The sequence below is a fragment of the Aquarana catesbeiana genome, linkage group LG13, assembly GCF_042186555.1.
Source record: "Aquarana catesbeiana isolate 2022-GZ linkage group LG13, ASM4218655v1, whole genome shotgun sequence".
In the NCBI taxonomy this organism is placed as follows: Eukaryota; Metazoa; Chordata; class Amphibia; order Anura; family Ranidae; genus Aquarana; species Aquarana catesbeiana.
This window is the reverse complement of record NC_133336.1, coordinates 209,042,880-209,058,241: the sequence shown is the minus strand read 5'-3', so window position 1 is coordinate 209,058,241 and position 15,362 is coordinate 209,042,880. Positions and strand designations below refer to the sequence as shown.

The 15,362-nt window shown below is 46.6% G+C and overlaps 1 protein-coding gene across 1 annotated transcript in view; it reads left to right on the top strand.

Moving 5' to 3' along the window:
- The first annotated feature begins 308 nt into the window (after nt 1–308).
- Nucleotides 309–15,362, top strand: part of LOC141117799 (NACHT, LRR and PYD domains-containing protein 3-like) — a 318,488-nt gene continuing 303,434 nt past the window's right edge. Inside the window, exon 1 of the mRNA XM_073610830.1 lies at nt 309–396. The gene's annotated coding sequence lies outside the window, so the exon portion shown is untranslated. The remainder of the gene's footprint in view (nt 397–15,362) is intronic.

Sequence of the window (15,362 nt, the reverse complement as noted above, 5' to 3'; positions counted from 1 at the left end):
CATCAGGAGATCGAGTCCATCTGGTTCTCTGGTGTTTTGTTTTCCTCTATGTCAGTGGTTCTCAACTCCAGTCCTCGGGACCCACCAACAGGCCAGATTTTAAGTATTACCTTGGGGAGTTGCAGACTAGAATACGGCAATCACTGAGCAGCAAGTGATATCACCTGTGATGTATTTCAGCAATCTTGCAAACCTGGCCTGTTGGTGGGTCCTGAGGACTGGAGTTGAGAACCACTGCTCTATGTACAATATCTGTAGATTGAAGGATCTCGGTAAAAACTGGAAGTGAAACTTCCTCAGTCACATTTCTTTCTCTTCCCTCCCAAAATTCTCCATTTTGTTGTTCGTGTCCAGAGCTTAAAGATCGTCTCTCCACAGACTTGTGTGACCGGAAAGGTAAGATTACATAGAACCCGATCTAATATACTGAGTGATGCCGAGTGATAATACTGAGTGTTAGGATGGGGGATGGAGGGTGCAGATGTGTGATGAACGATTGTATGGAGGATGATCTAGGATGGGGGATGGAGGGTGCAGATGTGTGATGAACGATTGTATGGAGGATGATCTAGGATGGGGGATGGAGGGTGCAGATGTGTGATGAACAATTGTATGGAGGATGATCTAGGATGGGGGATGGAGGGTGCAGATGTGTGATGAACAATTGTATGGAGGATGATCTAGGATGGGGGATGGAGGGTGCAGATGTGTGATGAACGATTGTATGGAGGATGATCTAGGATGGGGGATGAAGGGTGCAGATGTGTGATGAACGATTGTATGGAGGATGATCTAGGATGGGGGATGGAGGGTGCAGATGTATGATGAACGATTGTATGGAGGATGATCTAGGATGGGGGATGGAGGGTGCCGATGTGTGATGAACAATTGTATGGAGGATGATCTAGGATGGGGGATGGAGGGTGCAGATGTGTGATGAACAATTGTATGGAGGATGATCTAGGATGGGGGATGGAGGGTGCAGATGTGTGATGAACGATTGTATGGAGGATGATCTAGGATGGGGGATGGAGGGTGCAGATGTATGATGAACGATTGTATGGAGGATGATCTAGGATGGGGGATGGAGGGTGCCGATGTGTGATGAACAATTGTATGGAGGATGATCTAGGATGGGGGATGGAGGGTGCAGATGTGTGATGAACGATTGTATGGAGGATGATTCAAGATGGGAGATGGGGGATGGAGGGTGCAGATGTGTGATGAATGATTGTATGGAGGATGATTCAAGATGGGAGATGGGGGATGGAGGGTGCAGTTGTGTGATGAACGATTGTATGGAGGATGATCTAGGATGGGGGATGGAGGGTGCAGATGTGTGGTGAACGATTGTATGGAGGATGATCTAGGATGGGGGATGGAGGGTGCAGATGTGTGATGAATGATTGTATGGAGGATGATCTAGGATGGGGGATGGAGGGTGCAGATCAGTGATGAACGATTGTATAGGTGCAGCATCTTTGAGGCCGCTCCTAAAGCGCCCCTGCCCATTGAAATCAATGGGCAGTGCCGCTGCACCGGTGCTTTTAACCCCTTTCCGCCCGCTAGCGGGGGTTAAAAGCGCCCCACTAGCAGCTAAAAAGCACAGCTAAAATGTTGGTAAAGCACCGCTAAAAACTGCGTTTTACCGCCGACGCCCCAGTGCCTCAGTGTGAAAGTGCCCTGAAGGACCTTGTGGAGCCAGGTTGATCCGCACCAGGAAGTGAGTGGAGCAGGGAGCATCCAGCCGGTCATGCAATATTTAGTTCTATGGGTGTTCATTATTACCATAGGTGGTATCTTAGTTGTATCTCGTTACCTTTTTTGTTTTTGCTATTTTGTGTAAATGTCACTGCTGTATATTGCTGCAGACAAGAACCGTGCTCATTCGAGCCGTTACAACAGTTTTTGATCTCTATTAGTATAGAGCTCTGTTTGTGAGCCTAGTCCCCGCCCCTTCCCATCCTCCTTCCCGATTTGTAGCTCCTCTCCCTGTCACTACATATGCAGGTGGCACAGCGAAATCTCCATTCTACAGGTATCTCCCCCAGCTAAGACCCCATGTCAACAGGTACAACTGACACTCCCCCTATTCAAATCTGCTACTCCAGATGAAGTTGCTAAACTCCTTTCTATCGCCCACCTAACCACCTGTCCCCTGGACCCTATTCCCTCTCAAATGCTACGGTCACCCTCTGACCCCATCCTACACTCTCTAGCCCACATCTTCAATCTCTCCCTCACCTCTGGCATCTTCCCCGACGCTCTAAAACATGCACTGGTCACCCCCATACTCAAAAAGCCGTCCTTGGACCCTACCAATCTTAACAACCTACACCCTATCTCCTTGCTCCCCTTTTCCTCTAAATTCCTTGAACGCCTGGTTTACAACCAACTGAGTGACCACCTCATTAAAAACAACCTTCTTGATCCCCTTCAATCTGGATTCTGCCCTCAACATTCCACAGAAACTGACCAATGATAGATCAGAGATAACTGATCAAAATCCCCCTGATGAAGGCACGTGATCCCGGTGCCGAACACGCGTAGGGGAGGGGCCTGGACGGAGCTGTCAGCAGAGAGAGAGAGGGAGAGATTGAGGTACACACCGCACCACATGCCATTACCATACGATCGGCCGGTTTAAGCTTATACCTATGTAGGATGGTGCACTTACGCACCCGCAGCATGTGAGTACCCCGGCAAGGGGAGAGTCTGGTATATTTCTTAATAAAAGATCCGTTATTATCATGCAATATTGCGCTATGGAGTTTCTTTTTCTCTTGCATATAAAATCATTATTGTGAGCACTGGAGGTCTACACAGCTGATTCCATTAGAGCACAGGAGTGTCTCCAAAGCGTGTTTGACAGAGTTTAAATACTGTGTCGCACGCTGGAAGGTGAGCGCATATGCTTGTGGGGGTCACTGAAGGACACGAGTGCATGTTTTATGGTGTTGCACTTTTGGAAGAACAAGTTGGATGAACTTCACTGATTATGGACACTAATTTTGGGCACTTTATATATTTTTGGATATACACCGTTTGAAATATAAAGACTTTCATGAGGAATGTTATTATTTCACTTCTGATTGGACACTTATATTGTATGTTTGATACAGCACTTTGCACTTTGGATAAATGCACTATCAGTTATCTCTGATCTATCATTGGTCAGTATAAGCACATTTGTTTATTTTGGCACTTAGCACTCACTGTTATTATATATATGGTATTATTTTTCATCTAGCGCAGACACATTTTTCTTTATATGCCACTTACGCGATTATGAAACGTGATTAAGTGTTTGCTGCTGATGTTTTGCTTAGGATTGATTTTAGGTTTTATTTTTATTATTATTAGGCATTGACCCGTATGTGGCTCGCAAGGCTTGTTTATAATTTTTGATTCCACAGAAACTGCTCTTTTAAAACTCACAAATGACCTACTAACTGCAAAAACCAATGGACACTATTCTGTACTCCTACTTCTGGATCTTTCAGCTGCCTTTGACACGGTTGACCACCCCCTCCTCCTCAAAAAACTTTACTCCCTCGGTCTCCGTGACTGTGCTCTTTAGTGGCTCTCATCCTACCTATCCCAACACACCTTCAGTATCACTTACAATTCTACTTCCTCCACTCCTCTTCCCTTCTCTGTCGGGGTCCCCCAAGGTTCTGTTCTTGGACCTCTTTTATTTTCAATCTACACCTCTTCCCTGGGTCAGCTGATAGCCTCTCACGGCTTTCAATATCATTTCTATGATGATGACACACAAATCTATCTCTCCACCCCTCAACTCACTCCATCAGTCTCCTCCTCCTCCCAAATCTATCTCTCCACCCCTCAACTCACTCCATCAGTCTCCTCCTCCTCCCAAATCTATCTCTCCACCCCTCAACTCACTCCATCAGTCTCCTCCTCCTCCCAAATCTATCTCTCCACCCCTCAACTCACTCCATCAGTCTCCTCCTCCTCCCAAATCTATCTCTCCACCCCTCAACTCACTCCATCAGTATCTTCCTCCTCCCAAAACTATCTCTCCACCCCTCAACTCACTCCATCAGTCTCCTCCTCCTCCCAAATCTATCTCGCCACCCCTCAACTCACTCCATCAGTCTCCTCCCCCTCCCAAATCTATCTCTCCACCCCTCAACTCACCCCACCAGTCTCCTCCTCCTCCCAAAAGTATCTCTCCACCCCTCAACTCACCCCATCAGTCTCCTCCTCCTCCCAAATCTATCTCTCCACCCCTCAACTCACTCCATCAGTCTCCTCCTCTTCCCAAAACTATCTCTCCACCCCTCAACTCACTCCATCAGTCTCCTCCTCCTCCCAAAACTATCTCTCCACCCCTCAACTCACTCCATCAGTCTCCTCCTCCTCCCAAAACTATCTCTCCACTCCTCAACTCACCCCATCGGTCTCCTCCTCCTCCCAAATCTATCTCTCCACCCCTCAACTCACCCCATCAGTCTCCTCCTCCTCCCAAATCTATCTCTCCACCCCTCAACTCACTCCATCAGTCTCCTCCTCCTCCCAAATCTATCTCTCCACCCCTCAACTCACTCCATCAGTCTCCTCCTCCTCCCAAATCTATCTCTCCACCCCTCAACTCACTCCTTCAATCTCCTCCTCCTCCCAAATCTATCTCTCCACCCCTCAACTCACTCCATCAGTATCTTCCTCCTCCCAAAACTATCTCTCCACCCCTCAACTCACTCCATCAGTCTCCTCCTCCTCCCAAATCTATCTCGCCACCCCTCAACTCACTCCATCAGTCTCCTCCCCCTCCCAAATCTATCTCTCCACCCCTCAACTCACCCCACCAGTCTCCTCCTCCTCCCAAAAGTATCTCTCCACCCCTCAACTCACCCCATCAGTCTCCTCCTCCTCCCAAATCTATCTCTCCACCCCTCAACTCACTCCATCAGTCTCCTCCTCCTCCCAAAACTATCTTTCCACCCCTCAACTCACCCCATCAGTCTCCTCCTCCTCCCAAATCTATCTCTCCACCCCTCAACTCACTCCATCAGTCTCCTCCTCCTCCCAAATCTATCTCTCCACCCCTCAACTCACTCCATCAGTCTCCTCCTCCTCCCAAAACTATCTTTCCACCCCTCAACTCACTCCATCAGTCTCCTCCTCCTCCCAAAACTATCTCTCCACTCCTCAACTCACCCCATCAGTCTCCTCCTCCTCCCAAATCTATCTCTCCACCCCTCAACTCACCCCATCAGTCTCCTCCTCCTCCCAAATCTATCTCTCCACCCCTCAACTCACTCCATCAGTCTCCTCCTCCTCCCAAATCTATCTCTCCACCCCTCAACTCACTCCATCAGTCTCCTCCTCCTCCCAAATCTATCTCTCCACCCCTCAACTCACTCCATCAGTCTCCTCCTCCTCCCAAATCTATCTCTCCACCCCTCAACTCACTCCATCAGTCTCCTCCTCCTCCCAAATCTATCTCTCCACCCCTCAACTCACTCCATCAGTCTCCTCCTCCTCCCAAATCTATCTCTACACCCCTCAACTCACTCCATCAGTCTCCTCACGCATCACTAACTTACTAACCGACATATCTGTATGGATGTCACACCATGTCCTCAATCTCAACTTGTCCAAAACTGAGCTTATAATATTTCCTCCCCCACGTGCCTCTTCCCCTGACTTCTCTGTCAAGAGCAATGGCACAACCATCCACCCGTCCCCACATGTCAGGGTGCTAGGTGTTATCCTGGGTTCTGAACTCTCCTTTCAGCCCCACATCCAATCACTTTCCAAAGCTTGCCGCCTCAACCTCCGCAACATCTCTAAACTACGTCCCTTTCTAACCAATGAAACCACAAGGCTCCCGATTCACTCCCTGGTTATCTCTCACCTTGACTACTGCAACTCACTCCTCATTGGCTTACCTTTAAACAGACTACCCCCCCTGCAGTCCATCATGAATGCTGCTGCCAGGCTCATCCACCTTACAAACCGCTCAGTGTCTGCTACCCCTCTCTGCCAATCCCTCCATTGGCTGCCACTCGCCCAACGGATTAAATTCAAAATACTAACAATAAGTTACAAAGCCATCCACAACTCTGCCCCCAGCTACATCACTAACCTAGTCTCAAAATACCAACCTAATCGCCATCTCCGTTCCTCCCAAGACCTCCTGCTCTCTAACTCCCTCATCACCTCCTCCCATATCCGCCTCCAGGACTTCTCCCGAGCCTCGCCCATCCTCTGGAATTCCCTACCCCAATCTGTCAGACTGTCTCCAAATTTATCCACTTTTAGGCGATCCCTGAAAACTTTCCTCTTCAGAGAAGCCTATCCTGCCTCCATCTAACAACTGCACTATTTTCTCCATTAGCTCATCCCCCACAGTTATTACCCTTTTGTATAACTTGACCCTCCCTCCTAGATTGTAAGCTCTAACGAGCAGGGCCCTCTGATTTCTCCTGTATTGAATTGTATTGTACTTGTACTGTCTGCCCTAATGTTGTAAAGCACTGCGTAAACTGTCGGCGCTATATAAATCCTGTATTATAATAATAATAATAATAATAATTGTGGAGAGGGATGGGGATGATGATGGGTGGAGGTGGGGATATATTGTGGAGAGCTATGGGGATGATGATAGGCAGAGGTGGGGATATATTGTGGAGAGGGATGGGGATGATGATGTGCGGAGGTGGGGATATATTGTGGAGAGGGATGGGGATGATGATGGGTGGAGGTGGGGATATATTGTGGAGAGGGATGGGGATGATGATGTGCGGAGGTGGGGATATATTGTGGAGAAGGATGGGGATGATGATGGGTGGAGGTGGGGATATATTGTGGAGAAGGATGATGATGATGATGGGCGGGGGTGGGGATATATTGTGGAGAGGGATGGGGATGATGATGAGGGAAAATATTTTGTGGAGAGGGATGGGGATGATGATGGGTGGAGGTGGGGATATATAGTGGAGAGGGGTGGGAATATATTGTGGAGAGGGATGAGGATGATGATGGGCGGAGGTGGGGATATATAGTGGAGAGGGATGAGGATGATGATGGGTGGAGGTGGGGATATATTGTGGAGAGGGATGGGGATGATGATGGGTGGAGGTGGGGATATATAGTGGAGAGGGGTGGGGATATATTGTGGAGAGGGATGGGGATGATGATGGGCGGAGGTGGGGATATATTGTGGAGAGGGATGGGGATGAGGATGCTGGGTGGAGGTGGGGATATATAGTGGAGAGGGGTGGGGATATATTGTGGAGAGGGATGGGGATGATGATGGGTGGAGGTGGGGATATATTGTGGAGAGGGATGGGGATGATGATGGGCGGAGGTGGGGATATATTGTGGAGAGGGATGGGGATGAGGATGCTGGGTGGAGGTGGGGATATATTGTGGAGAGGGATGGGGATGAGGATGGGGGGAGGTGGGGATATATTGTGGAGAGGGATGAGGATGATGATGGGGGGAGGTGGGGATATATTGTGGAGAGGGATGGGGATGATGATGGGCGGAGGTGGGGATATATTGTGGAGAGGGATGAGGATGCTGGGTGGAGGTGGAGATATATTGTGGAGAGGGATGGGGATGAGGATGGGGGGAGGTGGGGATATATTGTGGAGAGGGATGAGGATGATGATGGGGGGAGGTGGGGATATATTGTGGAGAGGGATGGGGATGATGATGGGCGGAGGTGGGGATATATTGTGGAGAGGGATGGGGATGAAAAAATATTTTACAGCGCACACATTCAAGAATGACATTTCCTGCAGGGCTAGTTAAAAACACCTGAACATATTCAAAAATACGGGGGCTTGGTCACACTATATGGTCATATAGTGCTAAGCCCACTTACTGCGACAAAGTACCCCGAATTAGTGGGTCCTCCTCTAGTAATAGAATGGAAGATCCTTTGTCTCAACCATGGGAGCCAAACTCCTCTATGTGGAAGAACTGAAGGGGATACATCCTATGCACTGGTGGCCACTAAATAAGAGGTAATGAGGAGGGGGAGGGGTGCTCCATCTTGAATTTAAATGCATTGTATGGTGTGCCCCCCAAATATGTTTTTGTATATTGTAATAGACCTTGACAAGGTTTTTTGGGCTGGAGCACCCCTCCCCCTCCTCATTACCTCTTATTTAGTGGCCACCAGTGCATAGGAGGAATATCTATCTATCTATCTATCTATCTATCTATCTATCTATCTATCTATCTATCTATCTATCTATCTATCTATCTATCTATCTATCTATCTATCTATCTATCTATCTATCTATCTATCTATCTATCTATCTATGACTCCTGTAATCTCCTCTGTTACCACCTTGAATATTTTTTATCATCTGGAGACTTGTGTCCTGAGTTATTTTGTTTATACATTTGTGAGTAGTTTTCTATTTTACTTTTAAATAAAATATTTTCCCAAGGATAATGCACAAGGTCGGTGCGCCGTTGTTTTCTTTCTTTTTCCTTTGACTGTTAGGATACCCCTATCCTTGAGGGCAGAAAGACCAGAGACATTCTCCATCAGGAGATCGAGTCCATCTGATACTCTGGTGTTTTGTTTTCCTCTATGTACAATATCTGTAGATTGAAGGATCTCGGTAAAAACTGGAAGTGAAACTTCCTCAGTCACATTTCTTTTCCTCCCCCTCCCAAAATTCTCAATTTTGTTGTTCCTGTCCAGAGCTTAAATATCATATCTTTACAGACTTGTGTGACCGGAAAGGTAAGATTACATAGAACCCGATCTAATATACTGAGTGATGCCGAGTGATAATACTGAGTGTTAGGATGGGGGATGGAGGGTGCAGATGTGTGATGAACGATTGTATGGAGGATGATCTAGGATGGGGGATGGAGGGTGCAGATGTGTGATGAATGATTGTATGGAGGATGGGGGATGGAGGGTGCAGATGTGTGATGAACGATTGTATGGAGGATGATCTAGGATGGGGGATGGAGGGTGTAGATGTGTGATGAACGATTGTATGGAGGATGATCTAGGATGGGGGATGAAGGGTGCAGATGTGTGATGAACAATTGTATGAAGGATGATCTAGGATGGGGGATGGAGGATGCAGATGTGTGATGAACGATTGTATGGAGGATGATTCAAGATGGGAGATGGGGGGTGGAGGGTGCAGATCAGTGATGAACGATTGTATGGAGGATGATGTAGGATGGGGGATGAAGGGTGCAGATGTGTGATGAACGATTGTATGGAGGATGATCTAGGATGGGGGATGAAGGGTGCAGATGTGTGATGAACGATTGTATGGAGGATGAGCTAGGATGAGGGATGGAGGGTGCAGATCAGTGATGAACGATTGTATAGGTGCAGCATCTTTGAGGCGCTTTAGGAGCGGTGTATACACCGCTCCTAAAGCGCCCCTGCCCATTGAAATCAATGGGCAGTGCCGCTGCACCTGTGCTTTTAACCCTTTTCCGCCCGCTAGCGGGGGTTAAAAGCGCCCCACTAGCATCTAAAAAGCACAGCTAAAATGTTGGTAAAGCACCGCTAAAAACTGCGTTTTACCGCCGACGCCCCAGTGCCTCAGTGTGAAAGTGCCCTGAAGGACCTTGTGGAGCCAGGTTGATCCGCACCAGGAAGTGAGTGGGGCATTGAGCATCCAGCTGGTCATGCAATATTTAGTTCTATGGGTGTTCATTATTACCATAGGTGGTATTTTAGTTGTATCTCGTTACCTTTTTTGTTTTTGCTATTTTGTGTAAATGTCACTGCTGTATATTGCTGCAGACAAGAACCGTGCTCATTCGAGCCGTTACAACAGTTTTTGATCTCTATTCGTATAGAGCTCTGTTTGTAAGCCTAGTCCCCGCCCCTTCCTGTCCTCCTTCCCGATTTGTGGCTCTTCTCCCTGTCACTACATATGCAGGTGGCACAGCTGCGGCCAATCAGCTTTGAGAAAGGAGCAGTGGGCGGCTCTGAAACGCATTAGCCATGCCCAGCATTCCTGCCCCCATCGCTGAGGTCACACTCAGCCGAGACTCAGCCATCTGTGTTCACTGCCTTGTGGAGTTCTGGGCTTCAGTGTCCACACCGGCTGGACGCTCCCTGCCCCACTCACCTCTTGGTGTGGATCAACCTGACTCCACATGATCCTTCAGTGTCACAGCTCCAATGACCTCTGGTGAGTCTGACATGTGCTTTATTGTTCATCCTCATGTAAGTTGCCATTTGTCTAAATAAATAGACTCATTTTTTTGCATACTGCACTTAGAGTGGCGCTCCTTTTGTTTCTGTTTTTATGCTGCATAGAGATTCCTTCATCTCCTGGGAGCTGCCTTGTCAGGAACCATGAATCAGACTGAGACAGAAGTGCAGTAAAAATCACACTATTTAACCACTTGAGCCCCGGACCATTATGCTGCCTAAGGACCAGAGGTCTTTTTCCAATTTGGCACTGCGTCGCTTTAACTGCTAATTGCGCGGTCATGCAATGCTGTACCCAAACGAAATTTGCGTCCTTTTCTTCCCACAAATAGAGCTTTCTTTTGATGGTATTTGATCACCTCTGCAGTTTTTATTTTTTGCGCTATAAACGGAAAAAGACCGAAAATTTTGAAAAAAAATGATATTTTCTACTTTTTGTTATAAAAAAAATCCAATAAACTCAATTTTAGTCATACATTTAGGCCAAAATGTATTCGGCCACATGTCTTTGGTAAAAAAAATGTCAATAAGCGTATATTTATTGGTTTGCGCAAAAGTTATAGCGTCTACAAACTAGGGTACATTTTCTGGAATTTACACAGCTTTTAGTTTATGACTGCCTATGTCATTTCTTGAGGTGCTAAAATGGCAGGGCAGTACAAAACCCCCCCAAATGACCCCATTTTGGAAAGTAGACACCCCAAGGAAATTGCTGATAGGCATGTTGAACCCATTGAATATTTATTTTTTTTGTCCCAAGTGATTGAATAATGACAAAAAAAAAAAAAAAAAAAAATATTTACAAAAAGTTGTCACTAAATGATATATTGCTCACACAGGCCATGGGCCTATGTGGAATTGCACCCCAAAATATATTCAGCTACTTCTCCTGAGTACGGGGATACCACATGTGTGGGACTTTTTGGGAGCCTAGCCGCGTATGGGACCCCGAAAACCAATCACCGCCTTCAGGATTTCTAAGGGTGTAACTTTTTGATTTCACTCTCCACTGCCTATCACAGTTTCGGAGGCCATGGAATGCCCAGGTGGCACAACCCCCCCCCAAATGACCCCATTTTGGAAAGTAGACACCCCAAGCTATTTGCTGAGAGGCATATTGAGTCCATGGAATATTTTATATTTTGACACAAGTTGCGGGAAAGTGACACTTTTTTTTTTTTTTTTTTTTTTTTTGCACAAAGTTGTCACTAAATGATATATTGCTCACACAGGCCATGGGCCTATGTGGAATTGCACCCCAAAATACATTTAGCTGCTTCTCCTGAGTACGGGGATACCACATGTGTGAGACTTTTTGGGAGCCTAGCCGCGTACGGGACCCCGAAAACCAATCACCGCCTTCAGCGTTTTTAAGGGCGTGAATTTTTGATTTTACTCTTCACTGCCTAACACCGTTTCGGAGGCCATGGAATGCCCAGGTGGCACAAAACCCCCCCAAATGACCCCATTTTGGAAAGTAGACACCCCAAGCTATTTGCTGAGAGGCATGGTGAGTATTTTGCAGCTCTCATTTGTTTTTGAAAATGAAGAAAGACAAGAAAAAACTTTTTTTTTTTTTCTTTTTTCAAATTTCAAAACTTTGTGACAAAAAGTGAGGTCTGCAAAATACTCACTATACCTCTCAGCAAATAGCTTGGGGTGTCTACTTTCCAAAATGGGGTCATTTGGGGGGGTTTTGTGCCACCTGGGCATTCCATGGCCTCCGAAACTGTGATAGGCAGTGAAGAGTGAAATCAAAAATTCACGCCCTTAGAAAGCCTGAAGGCGGTGCTTGGTTTTCGGGGTCCCGTACGCGGCTAGGCTCCCAAAAAGTCTCACACATGTGGTATCCCCGTACTCAGGAGAAGCAGCAGAATGTATTTTGGGGTGTAATTTCACATATTCCCATGGCATGTTTGAGCAATATATCATTTAGTGACAACTTTGTGCAAAAAAAAAAAAAAAAATTTGTCTCTTTCCCGCAACTTGTGTCGCAATATAAAATATTCCATGGACTCGACATGCCTCTCAGCAAATAGCTTGGGGTGTCTACTTTCCAAAATGGGGTCATTTGGGGGGGGTTTTGAACTGTCCTGGCATTTTATGCACAACATTTAGAAGCTTATGTCACACATCACCCACTCTTCTAACCACTTGAAGACAAAGCCCTTTCTGACACTTATTGTTTACATGAAAAAGTTTTTTTTTTTTGCAAGAAAATTACTTTGAACCCCCAAACATTATATATTTTTTTAAAGCAAATGCCCTACAGATTAAAATGGTGGGTGTTTCATTTTTTTTTTTCACACAGTATTTGCGCAGCGATTTTTCAAACGCATTTTTTGGGGAAAAAACACACTTTTTTAAATTTTAATGCACTAAAACACACTATATTGCCCAAATGTTTGATGAAATAAAAAAGATGATCTTAGACCGAGTACATGGATACCAAACATGACATGCTTTACAATTGCGCACAAACGTGCAGTGGCAACAAAATAAATACATTTTTAAAAGCCTTTAAAAGCCTTTACAGGTTACCACTTTAGATTTGCAGAGGAGGTCTACTGCAAAAATTACTGCCCTCGATCTGACCTTCGCGGCGATACCTCACATGCATGGTGCAATTGCTGTTTACGTTTGACGACAGACCGCCGCTTGCGTTCGCCTTAGCGCAAGAGCAGGGGGCGACAGGGGTGCTTTTTTTTTTTTTTTTTTTTTTCTTTATTATTTTTTTGCTTTTTTATCTTATTTTTAAACTGTTCCTTTCATTTTTTTTTTTTTTAAATCATTTTTATTGTTATCTCGGGGAATGTAAATATCCCCTATGATAGCAATAGGTAGTGACAGGTACTCTTTTTTGAAAAAATTGGGGTCTATTAGACCCTAGATCTCTCCTCTGCCTTCAAAGCATCTGACCACACCAAGATCGGTGTGATAAAATGCTTCCCCAATTTCCCAATGGCGCTATTTACATCCGGCGAAATCTAAGTCATAAAATGCTCGTAGCTTCCGGTTTCTTAGGCCATAGAGATGTTTGGAGCCACTCTTGTCTCTGATCAGCTCTATGGTCAGCTGGCTGAATCACCGGCTGCATTCTCAGGTTCCCTGTTGAGACAGGAGAGCCAGAGAAAAACACGGAAGACGGTGGGGGGGGGGGCATTCCCTCCCACGGCTTGTAAAGGCAGTCTAGAGGCTAATTAGCCACTAGGATTGCTTTTACATGAAAGCCGACCGCTGGCTGAAAAGAATGATACCAAGATGATACCTAAACCTGCAGGCATCATTCTGGTATAACCACTCAAAGTTGTGAATGGCGTACCTGAAGACAAAAAAATGGTTAACAATAAAGCACAGTAAACAGTAAAGTATAAATAATTACATACCTGAAAAACAAACATGATAAAACATAATAACAATAACAATAAAACACTGCAGAATAGAATACAGTAAAAAAAGAGCAGAACAATAGAGAGAGAGAATAGAGAGAAAGAACAATAAAACGACAACTATTTTTTTTTATTTTATATATATATATTTTTTTTACACTTTTTTTGTAACTAACTTTTATAACGGTAACCGGTTCCAGGTTCGGGTCTCTCAAAATGCGATGGCATCTTGGGAGACCCTGTGAAAGTGTGCCTAGTCTGTGCAATGCTGTACCCTACGCTAATACTCAACTAGTGAATGGTAGCGTTCAAAACATTCACCAATGCAAAGACCAGGATTGTCAGGACAGGAGGGACAATAATAGCGGGTGTCACGCCTATATTCGCGCTTGCTGCAGACACAACATCTTTTTGGGGGGGTTCGTTGGGTAGGGGTACTCGGGAGGACATAAAGAAAATGCCTCTCATGCAGCCGACTGCATTTGGTTGGGGATGTGAATGAGGGAAGTACGGGCGCTGCAGAAGTGGTGGGTTCCCAATTAGGATTGGCGAATGCAGCAGGAAGGGCACTATGGGCACGACGGGCCTGTGTTTGTCTTTTTGGTGGCAGCGGGACACTACTTGTGCTTGCCACCTCACCAGCTTGAACTGCACTTATGGGACTCGCCACATCACCAAGTGTTACTGCAGCGCTGGTTTGACTACGACCGGGGTGTACTAGGCCGCTGGTGCTTGCCAGTTCAATAAAAAGCTTCCAAAAAAACTGTTAGCGATCGCAGGGATCAGGTCTGACTCTGCGAACGCTGCAGTTATGCGTTTAGTGTTTTGTAAGTGTCAGTGATCGATCGATACTGCACTTGGGTGGGCTGGACTGGGCCGGGCGGAGGGGCAAAACGCAGGTGCTAGCAGGTATCTGGGCTGATCCCGCTAACACTGCGTTTTTGGGAACCCTAAACTGCTGGGGACGCTAGTATAGATCTGATCGGATCAGATATTGATCCGTTCAGATACTATACCACTAAAGGAGGCGTATGCTGCGTGCGTGGGTGTTAGTGGTACTGGCGCTAACCTGACGCTGCCTGGGGCCGGTGCTTGCTAGTTCACCAAAATGCTACCAAAAAAACTGTTAGCGATCGCAGGGATCAGGCCTGACTCTGCGAACGCTGCAGTTATGCGTTTAGTGCCTTGTAAGTGACAGTGATCGATCGATACTGCACTTGGGTGGGCTGGGCTGGGCCGGGCGGAGGGGCACAACGCAGGTGCTAGCAGGTATCTGGGCTGATCCCGCTAACACTGCGTTTTTGGGAACCCTAAACTGCTGGGGACGCTAGTATAGATCTGATCGGATCAGATATTGATGCGATCAGATACTATACCACTAAGGGAGGTGTACGGTGCGTGCGTGGGTGTTAGCGCTACTGGCGCTAACCTGACGCTGCCTGGTGCTTGCTTGCCAGTTCACCAAAATGCTACCAAAAAAACTGTTAGCGATCGTAGGGATCAGGCCTGACTCTGCGAACGCTGCAGTTATGCGTTTAGTGTTTTGTAAGTGACAGTGATCGATCGATACTGCACTTGGGTGGGCTGGGCGGAGGGGCAAAACGCAGGTGCTAGCGGGTATCTGGGCTGATCCCGCTAACACTGTGTTTTTGGGAACCCTAAACTGCTGGGGACGCCAGTATAGATCTGATCGGATCAGATATTGATCCGATCAGATACTATACCACTAAGGGAGGCGCATGCTGCGTGCGTGGGTGTTAGCGGTACTGGCGCTAATCTGACGCTGCCTG